Raw genomic sequence first — 16248 nt, forward strand, 5'->3', positions numbered from 1 at the left:
GGGTATGACTTTGGGGTTTATATTTTGTCCCTGTTGAGCAGAGAGCTCTCTAGTGGCCAAGTCCTGAACTGCTTTTCTTTGCTACACCCTTCCACCAGGATGTTATACCTCACCTTGGGCCCAGAGCAATGGAGTGGGCTGTCTATGGGCTGGGACCTTGGAACCATGAGCACTAAATAAACTTTTTCTCTTTTATGTTGTTCTTGTCAGGTCTTTTGGTCACAGCAATGAAAACCCTAACTAAAACAGGGAATTGCTAGGGGAACAGGCTGATGTAAATATGGAGACTAAGAAGTCCCACAACAAGCCACCTGCAAACTGGAGGCTTAGGATGCTGTCACTCAAAATCCAAAGACCTAGAACTAGGGAAGCTGATAATGTTGAAGCCAGATTTAAAGTTAGGTAGTCAGTGTAGTTAGGTAAATCAGGTCTAATATTGAGTGAAATCTAAAATGGAGGCCGTGGGGAGAATGACTCAGGGAAAACACAGGACAACTCATGGAATGTTAATGAAGTCCTGAAAAGGCCCTAGGCCAAAGTCCACCTCAAAGAAATGTTAATGAACAGCCCCCAGCAAAAAGGTGCTGACTCAGAAGTCCTTCCTGACCAGATTACTTCTTTTTTTTTTTTTTTTTTAATTTTTTATTGTTGGCTGTTCAAAACATTACATAGTTCTTGATATATCATATTTCACAATTTGATTCAAGTGGGTTATGAGCTCCCATTTTTACCCCATATACAGATTGCAGAATCACATCAGTTACACATCCATTGATTTACATATTGCCATACTAGTGTCTGTTGTATTCTGCTGCCTTTCCTATCCTCTACTATCACCCCTCCCCTCCCCTCCCCTCCCCTCTTCTCTCTCTGCCCCCTCTACTGACATTCGTTTGTCCCCCTTGTATTATTTTTCCCCTTCCCCTCACTTCCTCTTGTATGTACTTTTGTATAACTCTGAGGGTCTCCTTCCGTTTCCATGCTTTTTCCCTTCTCTCTCCCTTTCCCTCCCACCTCTCATCCCTGTTTAATGTTAATCTTCTTCTCATGCTCTTCGACCCTACTCTGTTCTTAGTTACTCTCCTTATATCAAAGAAGACATTTGGCATTTGTTTTTTAGGGATTGGCTAGCTTCACTTAGCATAATCTGCTCTAATGCCATCCATTTCCCTGTAAATTCTATGATTTTGTCATTTTTTAATGCAGAGTAATACTCCATTGTGTATAAATGCCACATTTTTTTTATCCATTCATCCATTGAAGGGCATCTAGGTTGGTTCCACAGTCTAGCTATTGTGAATTGTGCTGCTATGAACATCGATGTAGCAGTGTCCCTGTAGCATGCTCTTTTTAGGTCTTTAGGGAATAGACCGAGAAGGGGAATAGCTGGGTCAAATGGTGGCTCCATTCCCAGCTTTCCAAGAAATCTCCATACTGCTTTCCAAATTGGCTGCACCAATTTGCAGTCCCACCAGCAATGTACAAGTGTACCCTTTTCCCCACATCCTCGCCAGCACTTGTTGTTGTTTGACTTCATAATGGCTGCCAATCTAACTGGAGTGAGATGGTATCTTAGGGTGGTTTTGATTTGCATTTCTCTGACTGCTAGAGATGGTGAGCATTTTTTCATGTACTTGTTGATTGATTGTATGTCCTCCTCTGAGAAGTGTCTGTTCAGGTCCTTGGCCCATTTGTTGATTGGGTTGTTTGTTCTCTTATTGTCTAATTTTTTGAGTTCTTTGTATACTCTGGATATTAGGGCTCTATCTGAAGTGTGAGGAGTAAAGATTTGTTCCCAGGATGTAGGCTCTCTATTTACCTCTCTTATTGTATCTTTTGCTGAGAAAAAACTTTTTAGTTTGAGTAAGTCCCATTTGTTGATTCTAGTTATTAACTTTTGTGCTATGGGTGTCCTATTGAGGAATTTGGAGCCCGACCCCACCGTATGTAGTTCGTAGCCAACTTTTTCTTCTATCAGACGGCGTGTCTCTGATTTGATATCAAGCTCCTTGATCCATTTTGAATTAACTTTTGTGCATGGCGAGAGAAAGGGATTCAGTTTCATTTTGTTGCATATGGATTTCCAGTTTTCCCAGCACCATTTGTTGAAAATGCTATCCTTCCTCCATTGCATGCTTTTAGACCCTTTATCAAATATAAGATAGTTGTAGTTTTGTGGATTGGTTTCTGTGTCCTCTATTCTGTACCATTGGTCCACCCGCCTGTTTTGGTACCAGTACCATGCTGTTTTTGTTACTATTGCTCTGTAATATAGTTTGAAGTCTGGTATCGCTATACCGCCTGATTCACATTTCCTGCTTAGCATTGTTTTTGCTATTCTGGGTCTTTTATTTTTCCATATGAATTTCATGATTGCTTTCTCTATTTCTACAAGAAATGCCGTTGGGATTTTGATTGGCATTGCATTAAACCTATAGAGAACTTTTGGTAATATCGCCATTTTGATGATGTTAGTTCTGCCTGTCCATGAACAGGGTATATTTTTCCATCTTCTAAGATCTTCTTCTATTTCTCTCTTTAGGGTTCTGTAGTTTTCATTGTATAAGTCTTTCACCTCTTTTGTTAGGTTGATTCCCAAGTATTTTATTTTTTTTGAAGATATTGTGAATGGAGTGGTTGTCCTCATTTCCATTTCAGAGGATTTGTCGCTGATATACAGGAATGCCTTTGATTTATGCGTGTTGATTTTATATCCTGCCACTTTGCTGAATTCATTTATTAGCTCTAATAGTTTCTTTGTAGAGCCTTTTGGGTCTGCTAGGTATAGAATCATATCATCTGCAAATAGTGATAATTTAAGTTCTCCTTTTCCTATTTTGATGCCTTTAATTTCTTTCGTCTGTCTAATTGCTCTGGCCAGTGTTTCGAGAACTATGTTGAACAGAAGTGGTGAGAGAGGGCATCCCTGTCTTGTTCCAGATTTTAGAGGGAATGCCTTCGATTTTTCTCCATTCAGAATGATGCTAGCCTGAGGCTTAGCATAGATTGCTTTTACAATATTGAGGTATGTTCCTGTTATCCCTAGTTTTTCTAGAGTTTTGAACATAAAGGGATGCTGTACTTTGTCGAATGCTTTTTCCGCATCTATCGAGATGATCATATGGTTCTTATTTTTAAGTCTATTGATGTGGTGAATAACATTTATTGATTTCCGTATATTGAACCAGCCTTGCATCCCAGGGATGAATCCTACTTGATCATGGTGCACAATTTTCTTGATATGTTTTTGTATCCGATTCGCCAGAATTTTATTGAGGATTTTTGCATCTAGGTTCATTAGAGATATTGGTCTGTAGTTTTCTTTCTTTGAAGTGTCTTTGTCTGGTTTAGGTATCAGGGTGATGTTGGCCTCGTAGAATGAATTTGGAAGTTCTCCCTCTTTTTCTATTTCCCGAAGTAGCTTGAAAAGTATTGGTATTAGTTCCTCTTTAAAGGTTTTGTAAAACTCTGCTGTATACCCATCCGGTCCTGGGCTTTTCTTAGTTGGTAGTCTTTTGATGGTTTCTTCTATTTCCTCAATTGATATTGGTCTGTTTAGGTTGTCTATATCCTCCTGACTCAATCTGGGCAGATCATATGACTTAAGAAATTTATCTATGCCTTCACTATCTTCTAATTTATTGGAGTATAAGGATTCAAAATAATTTTTGATTATCTTCTGTATTTCTGAAGTGTCTGTTGTGATATTGCCTCTTTCATCCCGTATGTTAGTGATTTGAGTTCTCTCTCTTCTTCTCTTCGCTAGCATGGCTAAGGGTCTGTCGATTTTGTTTATTTTTTCAAAGAACCAACTTTTAGTTTTGTCAATTTTTTCAATTGTTTCTTTTGTTTCGATTTCATTAATTTCAGCTCTGATTTTAATTATTTCTTGCCTTCTACTTCTTTTGCTGTTGTTTTGCTCTTCTTTTTCTAGGATTTTGAGATGAAGTATGAGATCATTTATTTGTTGGTTTTTTCTTTTTTTAAGGAATGAACTCCAAGCAATGAATTTTCCTCTTAGAACTGATTTCAATGTGTCCCATAGATTCCGATATGTTGTGTCTGTGTTTTCATTAATCTCTAAGAATTTTTTAATTTCCTCCTTGATGTCTTCTATAACCCATTGATCATTCAGTAACCTATTGTTCATTCTCCAAGTGATGTATTCTTTTTCCTTCCTTCTTTTATCGTTGATTTTCAGTTCCATTCCATTATGATCAGATAGGATGCATGGTATTATCTCTACTCCTTTGTATTGTCTAAGAGTTTCCCTGTGACATAATATATGATCTATTTTTGAGAAGGATCCATGTGCTGCTGAGAAAAAAGTGTAACTGCTTGATGTTGGGTGGTATATTCTATATATGTCAATTAAGTCTAGGTTATTAATTGTGTTATTGAGTTCTATAGTTTCCTTATTCAACTTTTGTTTGGAAGATCTGTCCAGTGGTGATAGAGGTGTGTTGAAGTCTCCCATGATTATTGTATGGTGGTCTATTAGACTCTTGAACTTGAGAAGAGTTTGTTTGATGAACATAGCTGCACCATTGTTTGGGGCATATATATTTATGATTGTTATGTCTTGTTGGTGTATGGTTCCCTTGAGCAGTATGTAGTGTCCCTCTTTATCCCTTTTGATTAACTTTGGCTTAAAATCTATTTTATTTGATATGAGTATGGATACTCCTGCTTGTTTCCGAAGTCCATATGAGTGATATGATTTTTCCCAACCTTTCACCTTCAGCCTATGTATGTCTTTTCCTATCAAATGCGTCTCCTGTAGGCAGCATATTGTTGGGTCTTGTTTTGTGATCCATTCTACTAGCCTGTGTCTCTTGATTGGTGAGTTTAAGCCATTAACATTTAGGGTTATTATTGAGATATGGGTTGTTCTTCCAGCCATATTTGTTTATTTATGTTACTAAACATGGTTTGTTTTCCACTTTGATTATTTTCCCCCCTTTAGTGTCCTACCTCCCACTGTTGGTTTTCATTGTTATTTTCCATTTCCTCTTCCTGTAATGTTTTGCCAAGGATGTTTTGAAGAGATGGTTTTCTAGCTGCAAATTCTTTTAACTTTTGTTTATCGTGGAAGGTTTTAATTTCATCTTCCATCCTGAAGCTTAATTTCGCTGGAAACACAATTCTTGGTTGGAACCCATTTTCTTTCAGTGTTTGAAATATGTTATTCCAGGATCTTCTAGCTTTCAGAGTCTGTGTTGAAAGATCAGCTGTTATCCTGATTGGCTTACCCCTAAATGTGATCTGCTTCCTTTCTCTTGTAGCTTTTAAAATTCTCTCCTTATTCTGTATGTTGGGCATCTTCATTATAATGTGTCTAGGTGTGGGTCTCTTATGATTTTGCACATTCGGCGTCCTGTAGGCTTCTAGGATTTGGGGTTCTGTCTCATTCTTCAAGTCTGGGAAGTTTTCTCGAATTATTTCATTGAATAGATTGCTCATTCCTTTGGTTTGAAACTCTGTTCCTTCCTGTATCTCAATGACTCTTAAATTTGGTCTCTTGATGTTATCCCATATTTCTTGGATGTTCTGCTCATGGTTTCTTAACAGTCTTGCTGAGGTGTCTATGTTCTTTTCAAGTTGAAATACTTTATCTTCATTGTCTGATGTTCTGTCTTCTAAGTGTTCTACTCTGCTGGTAGTATTCTCAATTGAGTTTTTAAGTTGGCTTATTGCTTCCTGCATTTCTAGGATTTCTGTTTGTTTGTTTTTTATAACCTCTATTTCCCTGTATAGTTGATCTTTTGCTTCTTGGATTTGTTTATGTAATTCATTGTTGAAGTGATCTTTCATTGTCTGATTTTGCTGTCTGATGTCTTCCTTGAGACTCCAGATCATCTGAAGCATGTATATCCTGAATTCTTTATCTGACATTCCATCAGCTGCAGCTATTGCCTCTTCTAACGTTGAGTTGACCTGCAATGCTTGTGGTCCTTTCTTTCCTTGTCTCTTCATACTGTTCGCGTTCCTTTCTTCTTGGTGAAACTGTTGTGCTATTGAATTTTCCCCCTATATATTTATATTGGTCTTGTATAGTTGCAAAGTCTCCCTCGCAGGCGCGGGCGGCGGCTCTGCCCCTCCTCCAATTGGGGCAATGTGCCTACCACGCCGGCAGGCCGCTGGGCCTGCTCTGCCAGTCGGTAGCAGGTCCGCCGACCTTGCAGGCGCGGGCGGCGGCTCTGTCCCTCTGCGGGCCGCTAGGCTTGTTCTGTCGGTGGTCGCAGTTCTGCCTACTTTGCAGGCGCAGGCAGCGGCACTGCCCCTCTGCAGGCCTCTGGGGCTGTAGTGCCAGTGGGTCGCAGGTCCGCCTACTTTGCAGGCGTGGGGGGGGGGGCGGCTCTACCCTTCCTCAGGCCACTGGGCCTGTTCTGTCTCTCGGTTGCAGGTCTGACCTGTTCTGATGGTGGTCTCAGTTCCGACTACCTTGCAGGCGCGGGGGGGAGTGGGCGGCTCTGCCTCTCAGCAGGCCGCTGCTCCTCTTCTGCCGGTGGGTCGCAGGCCCGCCTACCTTGCAGGAGTGATTGGAAGCTCTGTCCCGCCGCGGGCCACTGGGCCTTTTCTGTCGGTAGTCACAGTTCCCCTACCTGGCAGGCGCGGGGGGTGGGGGGCGGCTCTGCCCCTCAGCAGGCCGCTGGGCCTGCTCTGTGTTTGGTCCCAGTTCCCTCTACTATGCCGGCGCAGGGGGAGGGGGCGGCTCAGCCTCTCAGCAGGCGGCTGCTCCTCTTCTGCCGGTGGGTCGCAGGCCCGCCTACCTTGCAGGAGTGATTGGAAGCTCTGTCCCGCCGCGGGCCACTGGGCCTTTTCTGTCGGTGGTCACCCTTCCCCTACCTGGCAGGCGAGGGGGGTGGGGGGCGGCTCTGCCCCTCAGCAGGCCGCTGGGCCTCCCAGATTACTTCTTTGGCCCACCTGTGTCCCACCCCTCGGGCCTTCCAACCTACATTCCATCACCAAAACTATAAAAAGGGGAAACAACCGCACTTCCACGGATTCCACCTCTTGGGTCCCCTTCTTCCTCAGGAGAAGTCTTTTCTGCTGTCCTTTAATAAACTTCTAATTTCTACTCTGACCTTGCCTCGGCGTGCTTCTTTGGTGTTATTCTTCAACATTGGGGAAGCAAGGACTCGTCACCGGTCAACAGCGGTAACAATGTAACTCTCAGGCCAATGTCCAAGGCCTAATAACCTAGGGAGCTGCTGGTGTAAGTCTGGGAGTCCAAAGACTGGGAGTCCAAAGAGAGCCTAAAGTTCTGATGTCTGAAAGTAGAAGAGGAGTGTATCAACTCCTTTCCACTTTGTCTGGACCCCCAGCTGATGGAAAAATGCCCACCCACCTTGAGATCAAATCTTTCCCACTCAGTCCATCAGCTAACACTTCAACCACCTCTGGGAACACCCTTCCAGACGAACCAGAAATATTCTTTAACCAGTTCCCCAGTTAACCCTCAATCCAGTCAAGTTGTCATCTAAAATTAACCATCACAGTAAGGGAACTAGAAACTTACAGTGTTAAAATTTTTAAAGGAGCCATGGGATACTTCATGAGAAAGTGGTATTTGAGTAAAGATCTAAAAGAAGATTGCCAGCTGTAAACCGTAACTCTGGGTTTTTTTATAAGGAGCTGAGCCTGTCCCCTGGCCCTGGTTGCTCACTCCTATCCCAGGGCATGAATGATTACCAACATCCATTCCTGCCCTGGAATCACGTCCTAAATATTTCTTACCATTTTCTGAGTGAACTCTGTGGTGTGGGGGGCTCTGTATTAGGCACCAGGCCTACAAGGACTTTTATTCTTTTGCAACAAAAACACTTCAGGGGGTGGGAAGAGAGAGAGTATTTTTACTCCTATTTTACCCTGGACGGAAGGGATGCGTGGGGAAGTAAGCAAATCACTGACAGGTCTGAAACGGGGATGCAGGACTGAACCTTAAGTCCTTGCTTTCACTGCTATTCTATCATCTCTCAATTTCTCATTGAGAAAGAGCAACATCCAGGTCAATAAATTCATATTAATTATCATCTCCTCCCCTCACTGAAATTATGACAGAACCAGCCAGCTTCCACTAAAGGGACATCTCAATCCAGTTTTGACAGAAAAAAAGATCTGCATATGAATGGCAGGTCCTGGCTCGAGATAAGGGATTGAAATGTTAATGTGTCTGCTATTCAGACAGGAAAGGGGAGGGGTGAGGAGGAAAGGAAGTGGGGGCCCCCACTTGACTGTGGTCCAGGCTCTCTGGTCCAGGGCCACAGCGAGGGAAGGGGGGGACTAGAACCCACACTCTCAGCCTCTTCATCCAAGAAGTTCTCACTACTCTGTATTTATTTCCCAAATATATGGCGTTTGCTACCCAGTGTGGTGATTTTCCTATCTCCAGCTATCCCTGATGGGCTCTTACTCTTGACCATGCTAGCAAGGCACCCCTCTTCCTCTACGTCATCTCGCCATGGCTTGATGGTTACCTGGAACATTCTTCTCTGAATAGGCTACACTTCAAAACTAAACTGGCAAAGTCCAGGACACTGACAGAACAGGAGGAAGGAGAAGGAACATTCGTTTGCAGGACTCTGGAAAACCTGCACTCAGTTCCCTTGAGGCAGTTCCAGGTTCTCCCAGGGGCCCTGACACAGAGAAAAAGGGTCTTTGAAACCAAAATTTGCTCACTCCCCCACCATGGAAAAAAATTAGCAATGCATCATCTTTTAAATAAATACATACATTCAATTCCCTTTTCCAGTTAGCTTAAGCCACATGCCCTCAAATTATATTTTCTTTATTTCTGAAATTTTTCACAAAAGTGTGTATTGCATTTATAATGTTGAGGGTGCGCCACTTTCATTTGTTTCTGAGAGACAGAGTAGAAAGAAATTTCTGAAGACAGCAATGGAAAATGGTCAGTGTGAATGCAGAAGCCCCATCTCTCCAGTAGCAAACAGCAAAACCTCAGCCAGGTTGGAATTCTTCTTGCTGGTGAGTCCAAATGTCATAAGCACAGATGCCGCAGAAGCAGTTTGGATCATTACGGGGAATGTGCTGGGGGACACACTATGCACAGAGGTTGCAGGAAAGATACTAGGCTGGTTCTGGGAGCTGGGAAGAGCAATTTCACTCATCTTGAGCTACTTAGCAAGAAGAGAATTAACCCACACAGGAAGCCAGCCTATGATTGAGTGAATTAATCCTCTCCTGGCTCCGGAAGCCTATTTAAGAACTTGCTTTTCCTTTGAAGGGGAAGGTGGATTTGCAGATTATCACAAGGGAAACTTACTGTCTTTAAAGAACATACGTGTTCCTGAAAAGTTGTTTTTTGTAAATTAAATTTTTCATATGCCAAAGCCTACTTTCTCATACTTATTTATTACCAAATCAAGAAACCTTCTTGAGAGAATATAGTCAATCCACTCAAGGGAATAGAGCCCAAACAAAATACAGTACTTTTTTTTTTTAACATTATGCATTTAAAAAAAAAAAAAAAGATAAGACTGTCAAATAAGGTACGAGTGATAAGCCTCTCAAAATAAGTTATAAACTATAAGTAGCCAGAAATATATTTCCTTGGCTAAATAGCTTCATAGTCCAAAGGAAACCTGAACTGCATATGAGACTCAAAGACCTCAAGAATGGAGTCTACGGACCAGTGATAGTAAGCTGCTGTCTCTCAGCTCTGCACCTGTTCTTTTTGGCTTCTCTTAGGACTTGTAAACCATATTTCTGCTTTGCCAGCTGAGTCCCTGTTAACCCAGAGGATAAGGGACACTGAAGAGAGGCTGGGTAACCAGAGAGGCGAGGCCGAAGGAGGAGAGAGGACCTCTGTTGTGACGGCAGAGGTTTTATACACATACACGTTCTAGTCAACTTTTTCTCCACTGTGACCAAAAGACCTGACAAGAACAATCTGAGCAGAGGAAGAGTTTATTTGGCCTTCACGGTTTCAGAGATCTGAGTCCTACTCCATTGAGACGGCCTAGTCCATTGCTCTGGGCGGGAGCAGTGGTCTCTGCATCTGAGGCCAAACCTCATGGCAGAAGAGTGTGTGAAGAAAAGCAGCTTGGACCTTGGCAACAAGGAACAGAGAGAGCGTCACTTACCAGGGACGAAATGCAAACCCCAATGCTAGGTCCCCGGGACCCACCTTCTCCCGTCACGCCCTACCTGCCTACCCTTACCACAGTTAATCCATTCAAGTGGATTAATGCACTGATTGGATCACAAGAAACTTAAACCTATCATTTCACCTCCAAACCTTCTTGTATTCTCTCACACATGAGATCTGGGGGGACAACTTCACATCTAAACCATAGCAAATATTGTACATTTGTCATATACATCATAAACTGTCATGGAATTATGACATAACCAAAGAGTACACGCACAAAGGTAAAAATCCCAGTCTGTAATCAAATTAACCGGCTCATTCAACCATTTCCTGGTTTTGATAATATACAGATGTCCTCACGGGGACAAGCTGGATGAAGGGTACAGGGGCACTCGTTTTGAAACTCCTTCTAAGTCTGTGATTATCTCAAAAATAAAAATATATTTAAAAGACTAACAAAGGGGCTGGGGGATGTAGTTCAGTGGTAAAATGTGTGCTTGATGTGAGAGGCCCTGGGCTCTTTTTCTTTTTATGGCCATGGGCTTCATCCCCAGCACCATAAAAAGAAAAAAAAAAAAATGTAATGATTACCCAAAACTCATGACTTCCTAATTATTTTATATTTTACTCTATCATCCGGCTCCTGTCATTCTGCGTGCAGGGCCCAAGCTTTCAAATCCTTCCCTTCTCCCCCCAGCCCTGAGATGGCAGCTGTTGTTTGCAATTCTCATCTCTGTGCCCCCTCAATGTTCTCTTCTGCTTTTTCAGTTCTCCAACATCTAAGTAAATCCTTATGTTAAATTCTCTCTGTGAATTTAGTTTCTGTCCTCCTGACCAGACCCTGACTACATAACCAGTCAACACAGATATGCTCCACCAGGGGAGAGGAGAAATGATTTCCATTTCCCAGAACTACTAAAAGACCAGACTTACATACATTCTCTGATAATCCTAGGATTTTATTTTGAAAAATTGATTTCTGTCCTTTTCCAGAAAGAAACAACAACAACAAAAATGCTAGAAACAGAGCTTAATCAGCCAGCTATCTCAGAATATAGTACTTCGTTTTTCTAAAAAATCTTAATGATTTCTTCGTTGATTACAAAAGTAACCCATGCTCACGCAGTATACTACAGAGTATAAATCAGTGCATACATAATCTAAACATGCAGAGAATTAGCACCATGAATATTCTGAAGTATTTCCTTGCATAAATTTTGTGATATGTATTATTAACAATCTATAGTATCCATAGAGGTATGTTTTTAAATAAGCAAAGTAAAACTATTTACATAGATACTGCTACATTTTGAAGACCATTATCACTATTCTTCCTCTTGTTTGAATTGTTCAAATTCTCCCTTTTGAACTGTTCGGATCAATTGATATATAAACATAGATTTCAGATGAATGGAAATACTAGCATAATGCTAATAAGAAAAAGATCGGAACTGGGCACAATGGTGCACGCCTGTAATCCCAGCAGTTTAAGAGGCCAAGGCAGGAGGGTTGCAAGTTCAAAGCCAGCCTCAGCAACTCAGTGAGGCCCTAAGCATCTCAGTGAATAAAATATAAAAAGGGCTGGGGATGTTGCTCAGTGTTAAGCACCCCTGGGTTCAATCCCAAGTACCAACAAAAGGAAGACCCCACCAGACCCCATCTACAATATCTGGTTCATCCTTAATCCAGTCAGGTGGTCATTTGTGGCCCATCCCTCAGGGTGCTGAGGGTTCTACTCAGCATCTTAGTTCCCCAGCCACATCATCTGGAGTTGACAGACCCGCTTAGGAGAAAACCAGCCAGAAATCCATGCCCAGCTCACCAGACCTCCCTCTTGTCGCAGAACTTGGCCCACTGAGTTTTCCTGGACTGGCAGTTTCTCTTGTTCCTAGCTGGAGAACGAATCAGAATTGCCAAGTCAGCTACTAGAAATGCCACATCTCTGTCACATCTTCAGGAAGCACAAAGCAAGGGCAATGACAAGAAGGCGCACACGTCCAGTCAAATCAGGGTCCTGGGTGAACTCAGTTGGTCCACATGAAGATTCTGCTTTTATGTCATTTGGGCAGAATTTAGCGCCCAGCCTCGCCTGACTTCAAGGGGAAACAAAGAACTTCTGCATGCCGTGTTACCACCCTGAATAAAATCTGATTTATTACTTTGAAAAGAAAAGGGTGGATAGTGGGTAAGTGGAAATCTCTTCCATATTCCTTACCTATAAAGTGGAAATAATCTCAACACCTAACTTATAGAGTTGATGTGAGAATTAAAGGATATAATGAAAGTGACCTTCTTTGCGCACAACACCTGTCATGTGGCAAATATTCAATAAATGCCAGCAGTGATAATACCTATTATAGCATAATAATTTGACAGCAATAGGTTATTATTCAATTATGAACAGTGAAATAAACCAATTTTTTTTCAATTAAAATCTTTTTAACTGATATATATATAAGCATAAAAATATTGCCCACATGCAATACTATGTTCTATTTTGATGCATGTATACTTTGCACATTGTTTAAATCAGTTAAACCTATCCGTTTCCCCCAAATATTGATCATTTCTTTATGGTGGATCAGTCTTTTGAATTTCCTCTCTACAATCCCAGAGTCACCTGAAGCTTCTTATAAATTGCCTTATCCAATAAATTTGGATAAAATTTGATAAGCTTAGGAATTCAATTTCCAATATCACTTGTTTGTTTCAAATAGTTGAGTATTTTCTTGGTATATAGGAGTCGTTTATAAATCTAGCACATAGTAGGTATTAAGACACAAGTACGTTTCCTTTATATTTGCACTCTGAATTTTTTTAGACATTTTTATAGTTTCATCTTTTTGAGTCTAACAAATGTATAAATCAATGTGATTTACTTTTTATACCTCTGCGAGACCCATCATATCGAGCACTAATACATCCACACCTCAGAACAAATCCTTTTGTCAGGAAAAAAGGTCTTGATTTGTAGTTGACAATATATAGGTGGCCACTATTCTCATAAGAGCTTTTCTTTGATATTTGGGGCTATTTTGACAGTTCTCTGCCCTTATTTCTGCTTCTTATGACAATCCCACACAGATTGCCTTCTACATACGGCAATGGAGAAATAATGGGGGTCACAGAACTCTTCATTGAAACAGCCACAACAAACAACAAAAGCTATGCCTCCACTTTCTTCCAGGGATCAGGTATGAACGTAGGTGTGAGTGCACGCACGTGCATGCATGTATCGGAAGCCCAGCGTGGAAACAGTGTCACTGCTGGTGATTATTGGAAGGAGAAAAATTACCAGAGTGACACAAATTACTAATTACTTTATTATGCAGTGAGAAGAATAAGAAGCTGGAGTTGTTTCAGCAAATTCTATTTTTAAGCAAATAATTGTTGGGTTCCCAATGCTCTAAATTAAGTAATTCTCCTCAAGACCTTCCCTAAGTCTCCCTCTTTGAACTCCAATGACTGGCAAAGAATTGCAGATGGGCTCTGGGATGGGCTTGGGATTTCATTTGTAATTTTTTTTCCAAACACACTACCCTCAAAATGACATACCTTCAGAGGCATTTTCCTTCTTCCCAGCAATTACGAGTGGCTGCGCTGAGTCATTTACAGTTTGTCCTTTCATTTTATAGAAAATGGCATTGAGTAATACCAAGATTTAAACACACACACACACACACACACATTTGGAACCAAGTTTAAGACCCAACTCTGCCATCTCACTGACTTTGTACCTGGAGTCTTGGATTAATCATTGTTCTCCAGAAAAAGGAAATCCATAGGACAGATGTGTAAGTGTATATACATTTACTAATCTATTATTTATGTGGAGTTAATTCACATAGTTCTGGAGGTTAAGTCCCACGGTCTTCAGTTGGCAAGTGGGAGGCCCAGGAGAGGTGATGGTGTAGTTCCAGTCTGAATCCTAAAGACCAAGACCCAGGAGAGCTGATGGTATAAGTTTCAGTCTGAACCTGAGTCTAAAGGCAAAAGCCTGATGTCCCACTTGACCACAGGCAGAGAGGTATAGTTCTCTCTTATTCAGTCTTCTCTGTTGATTCTGGCCTCCAACTAATTGGAAGAGGTCCACCCACGTTGGATAGGGCATTCTTCATTATTTAGTCAGCTAAATTAAATGCTACTCTCATTTAGACATAGCCTCACAGACATATCCCAAATAACACTTAACCAAATATCTGGGCACCCCATGTCACAGGTGTATCTTGTAACCTTCACCCACACTGAAGAAGTAAATGAGATATTATATTAGCACTTTTTATTAAACTGGGAAGTGCTGTATTCACCTCTGTATTATCAAAATGGTCACAAATGCCAATAGCAAGAAAAGCACATAAGAATTATAGTAACAGCTCACATTCTTTTAGGATGTTTTGCTTGCATTAACCCATTCAACCTTCATAGCAACCTTTTGAAGTAGAGGCTAAGTATTGCTCACTTTACCCATCAGCTACAGAGAGGTGAGTAACTTGTCCAAGGTCACAGAGCCAGTGAGTGGCAGAGCCCAGTTCCAAAACCAGATACTAGGGACCCAGAGGGCCTGCTCTGACTGCTGTGTGAGCCAACTGCATGAGCTAGTGGTGGGGACAGTGAGCCCATAGGCCTGCTTCTGTCACTTGCCAAGTCGGCTACTGGTTTTCAACCATATGATGGGGCATTCCTTTAGAGCTTCATAAAGAGCTTCTCAGGTGGTGAAATGAGAACTTCCACCAGAGATTCCCAAGATGGAGAGAGAAGGCAGGGGGAGGGGAAGGAGCATGTCACTGAGGCCCAGGATGGAGGTAGTCAGAATTCAGCTGGAAATCACATGCAGGAGCGCAGGGTTTCTCCCTGCAACAGACCGCCAGTCCACCATCAGCCCGGCCAAGAGGGAGGCATCATAGACAGATCCCCTCTAACACTTAGGTCACCTCCTCCGGTTCCCATCAGGATGGAGGGACAGGGTAGGGCAAGCAGGGGAAGGGAGGTCTGAGCCGCAGGATAGCCACCCAGTGACTCAGGCCAGGGTCCCACAAGGGCAGCAGGTGGGTGGGCAGCAGGAAGGATCCCCAGGATGGTGAAGGCCAGAATGAAATGAGGATCCAGGGGATGGCAGAGGACAGAACAAGGGATCATGTCTCTGCAGGATGTGATTCCTGTTCACAAGAGAGTGGACAGGACAGAGCCAGTTATGCAGACAGCAGTGACTGCAGGAAGCCCAGGGAGTTATGTGAGAAGGAGCACAGACCTGCTTAGAGTTGACCTTGAAAAATCAGGAGTCCTACTGACTACCATTTCCGCACCTCAACTAGAGAGAATAATCCCTGGCTCACCTTCCTCACGTGGAGCCACAAGAATGAGCTTCGCAAACAGCATCCAGGAAAGCCAGCGGACACACTGCTAAAGAGGGAGGTTCTGGTCCCACGGTCTGGACCCTGTGGCAGAGCTCCACTCTGCTAACAGCTTTCAGCTGGAAACACAGGACAGAGGAGTCAGCCAGCAAAGCTCAGTGCATGTAGAAGTTCACCTTGTTTTGATCCCAAAGCCAAGGTCACTGAAACCATGCAATGGAGCCACTACAATCTCTGGAAATTTGATCTCATTCAAGGACAGTGTTGAATAGAAGAGGTGTTCCTGGGTCCCAGGCACTCAAAACCTCGGCCAGATTGGCGAATATTTCAGCAGGAGGTTAGCAAAATTGATGTTAACTTAAATGAACCTCCTCTGTGGCTCTGCAGGGGTCTGTGTGTGCTCTGCAGTGTTTTCTGTTGCTATGTATAGAAAAGGGAGTTCCAAGGCTTTGTTAGTGCAGACTTCAGTTAGTAAGTGCTGGGGACAGAGGTGGACCACACGTGGGAAGGGAGCTCAGAGGCAATGTAAAGCTGGTGAGGCTGGTAAACACGGGACAGACTTGGGGAAACTGGGAGCCTGAGATTGCATTTCTGCAGCAACACTGCAAAGAATATGAGCTCCAGAGGGGACAGATTTGGCTTAAATCTCAGACTCCAGGATCCCAGGGAACTTGGGACACCAGCTTAGTCTCTATGCAACTTCATCACCTCATTTAGGATATTGATAGAGGAGACCTGCTCCTAACCAAACCCAGGTTTCAACTCTCCTCTGGGCTGCACGGG

This window comes from Marmota flaviventris, chromosome 1, assembly GCF_047511675.1.
Source record: "Marmota flaviventris isolate mMarFla1 chromosome 1, mMarFla1.hap1, whole genome shotgun sequence".
NCBI classification, from domain to species: Eukaryota; Metazoa; Chordata; class Mammalia; order Rodentia; family Sciuridae; genus Marmota; species Marmota flaviventris.